Below are 6,228 nucleotides of genomic sequence, written 5' to 3' on the forward strand. Positions count from 1 at the left end.
CAGATCTCTTCTCCTCTCTCTCCTCCCTCACTTTCTAAGTGATCTCTTCCAGTCCCAAGACTTTAAATATCATGTGCTGAGGACTTCTCAGTTGTCTCCAGCCCTGACCTCCACCCTGACTCCAGACTCAAACATCCAGTTGCCTTCTCTAATTGCATGTCTAATAGAAAACCCAAAGTTAACATATCCCAAACCAAACTCCACTTTTCTCTCAAAGCTGCTCCTTCCCCAGTGTTTCCCATTCAAGAAAATGACAGCTTTGTCCATCTATTGTCCCAATTGTTTGATTTCTCTCTCTAAATCTTAAATCTAATTTAATGGCATATTCTTGCAGTCACATCTTCAAAACACACCCCCAAATCACTACGTCTCACAATATTCATCGTTACCCTCCAGTCCAAGCCACCACATTTTCTTAGGGCCTCTGTGAGAGTCTCCTTCCTGGCCTCCTTTGTTCTTCTCTTGCTCCCAAATGCTCCATTTGCCACACAGCCGCCAGAATGATCCTGTTAAAATGTAAATCCTACTTCCAGTTCCCATAATAGAAATGACAAAAATCATTTCAGAATTTGAGACTGAAGGACAAAGAATACAAAGGAGAACAGACACCATTAAATGAGAAAATAAAACAAATAAAGTGGTTCTTTAAACTAGAGGGAAAATGACAGATGTATAAGATAGGCAAACATTGCATAATTATAATCCCCAGAGGAGGAAACCAAAACAATGAAACTGAAAAAGTTATTTAAAATCTAGTTTAACAAAATTTTCTGAAGTAAGAGAAGGCTTGAATCTCGTTATGAAAGGACAAGTTGAGTCAGCGCAGTTGGAAACATATCCTGGGATGTTTCCCAGTACCAGAGGGAGCTTCAGGACCAGAGGAGGTGAATTCTGGGAGGGAAAGACCCAGGGACCCCTGACAGGAGATTGGTTGAAGCTGCCTGAATGTGAGTGCATATGCATGTGTGCACACACACACACGTGCACACACACATGTGCACACACACTGCACTTTGAGTCAGGCAGCAAGAATTTGTTTCTATGTCTCAGGGAGATGTATTAGTCCATTTTCACACACTATAAAGAACTTCCCTGAGATGGGTAATTTATAAAGGAAAGAGGTTTAATTAACTCAGAGTTATGTATGGCTGGGGAAGCCTCAGGAAACTTACAATCATAGCGAAGGTGAAGGGGAAGCAAGCACCTTCTTTACAAGGTGGCAGGAGAGAGAGCAAAGGAGGAAGAGCCCCTTATAAAACCACCAGACCTTGTGGGAACTCACTCGCTCTTATGAGAACAGCATGGGGAAACTTCCCCCATGATCCCATCACCAGATCCTCCCTCCAGGGGATTACAATTCCTTCCCTCAACACCTGGGGAATACAATTCGAGATGAGATTTGGGTGGGGACACAAAGCCAAATCTTATCAGAAGCCAGTGCATATAAGAGCTTAGGTAGTAAAATAGGGCCATTCCGCAGCCCTACAGGTTGAGAGGAACTGGGGACAACTACATCTGGAAGACCTATGGAAGACCTAGAAATCCCATCTGGCTGTGTACCACTCCCCTAAGCCTCCTCCCCAGTCATTGGAAATGACTGTACCCCTGCCCCTTTCTCGGGACAGGAGGGTCATACAGATACAGAAAGTCTCCCCCAGCATTTAAGGAAAGCTACACTCATTAACTAAAACAACAAGATGGAAGAATTACCTCTGAGGAAACAATTAGTAGAGTAGGCAGGGCAGAATTTAAAAACAAATATTAAAAATAGCTTCACAGGCATGAAAATTTATGAAAGAAGATTTATGAAAATCCATGAAAGAAGAATGGCTCACTTTGAAAACTATTCAGTAAGAGATTATAGAAGTTAAAAAATATGGGCTGGGTGCAGTGGCTCAAGCCTGTAATCCCAGCACTTTGGGAGGCTGAGGCAGGTGGATCACGAACGAGGTCAAGAGATCGAGACCATCCTGGTTAATATGGTGAAACCTCGTCTCTACTAAAAATTAGCTGGGCATGGTGGCACGTGTCTGTAGTCCCAGCTACTCAGGAGGCTGAGGCAGGAGAATTGCCTGAACCCAGGAGGCGGAGGTTGTGGTGAGCCAAGATCGTGCCATTGCACTCCAGCCTGGGTAACAAGAGACAGACTCCAACTCAAAAAAAAAAAAAAAGTAGTTAAAAAATATGTTTCTTGAAGACAAATTCAGTTAATAAGTGTAATTGAATGGACTTAGTTGAAGAGCAAATTAGTGAACTGGAAGATAGAGGTAAAGAATTCTTCAAAATATAGCAAAAACGTGTAAAGTTATGTAAATCAAGAAAGGAAAGATAGAAGACACAGAGAGCAAATCCAGAATTAGCATCCATTTACCAGGTATTCAGAGAAGAAAAAGATTAGAGAAGAGGTTGTATTTAATGGAATATAGAGTAAAAAAATAGACACAAAATTTCCCCAAACTGAAGAAAGACATCGGTTTCAGATAGAAAGGTCCCTTTATGTCCTGACACATCTTTGCATAATTTAAGAAAAAGAATAGGTGCAGTGGCTCACACCTATAACCCCAGCACTTTGGGAGGCCAAGGCAGGCTGATCACCTGAGGACGGAAGTTCGAGACCAGCCTGGCCAACATGGTGAAACCCTGTCTCTATTAAAAATACAAAAATTAGCTGGGTGTGGTGGCGTGCACCTGTAATCCCAGCTGCTTAGAAGGCCAAGGCAGGAGAATTGCTTGAACCCAGGAGGTGGAGGTTGCAGTAAGCTGAGATTGCACCACTGCACTTTAGCCTGGGCGACAATGGTGAAATTCTGTCAAGAAAGAGAGAGAGAGAGAGAGGAGAGAGAGGAGAGAGAGAGAGAGAGAGAGAGAGAGAGAGAGAATAAAGGGAGGAAGGGAGGGAGGAAGGGAGGGAAGGAAGGAAGGAAAGAAGGAAGGAAGGAAGGAAGGAGAGAAAGAAAGAAAGTCAGACAGAAAGAAAGACTTTTATTAAAAATACAAAAATTAGCTGGGTGTGCTGGCATGCACCTGTAATCCCAGCTGCTCAGGAGGCTGAGGCATGAGAATTGCTTGAACCCAGGAGGTGGAGGTTGCAATGAGCTTAGACTGCACCACTGCAGTCTAACCTGGGTGACAGGGGTGAAATTCTGTCAAGAAAGATAAAAAGAAAGAAAGGAAGGAAGGAGAAAGAAAGAAAGAAAGAGAGAGAGAGAAGGGAGGAAGGGAGGGAAGGGAAAGAAGGAAGGAAGGAGAGGAAGAAAGAAAGACAAAGAAAGAAAGACAGAAAGATAGAAAGAAAGGAAAGAAAGAAGGAAGGAAGGAAGGAAAGAAAGAAATGAAGGAAGGAAGGAGAGAAAGAAAGAATAAAGAGAAAATACTAACAATGTTTTTTTTTTCCCCTCCCACCTCAACCTCTCAAGTAGTTGGGATCACAGGCATGAGCCCAGCATAATTTCTAAATTTTGTACAGACCGAGTCTCCCTGTGTTGCGCTGGGTGATCCTCCTGCTTTGGCCTCTCAAAGTGTTGGGAGATTATTGGCATGAGCCACCATGCTTGGCCTTGAAATTTTCTATAAGAAAAAAATAAGTATTACAGGTTGAGCATCCCTAATCTGATGATCTGAAATCTGAAATACTCCAAACTTTTTGGATACTAACATGATGCCACAAGAGGAAAATTCCACACCCAACCTCATGCGACAGATTGTAGTCAGAACACAGCCAAAACTGTTTCGTGCACAAAATTATTTAAAATATTGTATAAAATTACCTTCAGGCTATGTGTATAAAGTGCGTATGAAAAAAATAAATTTCATGTTTAGACTTGGGTCCCATCTCCTTTTGTATATGCAAATATTCCAAAATCCAAAAACATCTGAAGTCAGAAACACTTTGGGTCCCAAGCATTTTGGATAAAGGATATTCAACCTGACAAAAGCATAAGTGAAATTGATACAATTTGATCTATTCAAAAGGAAGCCAGAATTAGCAATGTTAATATCAACCAAAATGGATTTCGAGATGGCAAGAATTATAACCTCTAAATAACTTTGGTTAAGAGAAAGGTAAAAATGAAAATTATAAATGATTTATAATGGAATAAAAATGAGAGCACTACATAACTTACAGGGGGTAGCCGAAATTGTACTCCGAGAAAAAGTTCTAGTCTTAATGCATTTATCAGAAAATGAGAAAGACTGAAAAGAAATAAACTGTGTTTTAAATTATCAAGCTAGAAAAAAACTCATCAAAAGAAAGAAAGAATAATGATAAAAGCAAGATTTAAGGAAAGAAAAACAGGATTGCTGAACAAAAAGAAAACATTATCAATATAGTTAAACCTTGCATAAATATAATGAAGAGAAAAATGAGAAGCCTGAACAGACAGCATCGGGAATCAAAAATGAGTGTATCCACAGACAGAAGTGATTCGTAAAATATAAAGAATATGCAATTTTAGAGGGCCGTGGTGGCTCTGGCCAGTTGTCCTGGCGCTTGAGGAGGCGAGGCTATGAGTTCAAGAATATGCAATTTTCTACTAATATTTGTTAAAACCTATATTCTCCTGCCTCGGCCTACACAAAAATAAATTTAAAACTAGATTCAAGAAGAAGTAAACATACCTGAATAGGCTAAGAAACAGAAAAATCCAAAATTGTGATTAGTAACTAAATTCAAAAAGTACCTGTAGTAGACAGAATGCTTGTGTCTCTCCAAAAATTCGTATGTTGAAATTGAAACCCCCAACATGATGGTATAAGAATGGGGCCTGGGCCAGGCGCGGTGGCTCACACCTGCAATCCCAGTGCTTTGGGAGGCTGAGGAGGGTGGATCACCTGAGGTTGGGAGTTTGAGACCAGTCTGATCAACATGGAGAAACTCCATCTCTACTAAAAATACAAAATTAGCCAGGTGTGGTGGCACATGCCTGTAATCCCAGCTACTCAGGAGGCTGAGGCAGGAGAATTGCTTGAACCCAGGAGGTGAAGGTTGCGGGAAGCTGAGATGGCGCCATTGCACTCCAGCCTGGCAACAAGAGTGGAACTCTGTCTCTAGGAAAAAAAAAAAAAAAAAGAGGGTGGCCTTTGGGAGGTGATTAAGTCACAGGAGTGGAGCTCTCATGAATGGCATTAGATATCCCAGAGAGCTAGCTTGCTCCTTCCACTAGGTGAGAAGCTAGCTTGCTTCTATTCCACCTCATAGATGGTGCTATTTATGAGGAAGCAAATCCTCAGCAGACACTAAATCTACTGGTGACCTGACATTGGACTTTCCAGCCTCCCGGACTATGAGAAATAAATTTCTGTTGTTTATAAGCTACCCAGTTTATGGCATTTTATAATAGCTGCCCTACTAAGACAGTACCAGGCCCAGAGGGTAAACTGAGGTAAATTCTATGAAGCTTTTATTTATTTATTTTAGATGAAAATAAAATTTTTAAGAGCAAGGTTCTCGCTTCATTGACCAGAAATGGATTGAACTCCTGGGCTCCAATGATTCTCCTGCCTCAGCCTCCCAGAGTGCTAGGATTACAGGTGTGAGCCACCACACCTGGCCTATTTATTTATTTTAGAGGCAGGGCCTTGCTATGTTGCCCAGGCTGGTCTTGAACTCCTGGCCCCTCAAACAATCCTCCTGCCTTGGCCTCTCAAACTGTTGCAATTATAGATGCGAGCCACTATCCCTGGCCCAAACTTTTAAATTATTAAGTAATATTCATTTTGGATAAACTTTTCAGTTTATTCAGAAAAGAGGTGGGAAAGTTTCAATCTAATTTTCTGATGATAGGATCACTGTGATCCTAAAAGTAGACATGCACAGCCCAAGAGGGAGAACTACAGCCCAAGGGGGAAAACTACAGCCCAAGGGGGAGAACTACAGCCCAAGAGGGAGAACTACAGCCCAAGGGGGAGAACTACAGCCCAAGGGGGAGAACTACAGCCCAAGGGGGAGAACTACAGCCCAAGGGGGAGAACTACAGCACAAGAGGGAAAACTACAGCCACTTCTGCTTGCACACACAAATACAAAATTACCAATCGGTCAATGACCGGGTAGGCTTGTTCCAGAAGAATATGCAAGAAAATAGCTGAATAAATAGAAACTCTACCATGTTCATGGATGGAAAGGGCCCATTATAGGTCTCACAGATTTTTTATTAGGTTCGTTTTAGAGTTTACACTGCTATGAAGATGCACATATTGGGTCCAAGAGGATAAAAGCCAAATACTG

Source organism: Callithrix jacchus, chromosome 11 (genome assembly GCF_049354715.1).
Source record: "Callithrix jacchus isolate 240 chromosome 11, calJac240_pri, whole genome shotgun sequence".
In the NCBI taxonomy this organism is placed as follows: domain Eukaryota; kingdom Metazoa; phylum Chordata; class Mammalia; order Primates; family Cebidae; genus Callithrix; species Callithrix jacchus.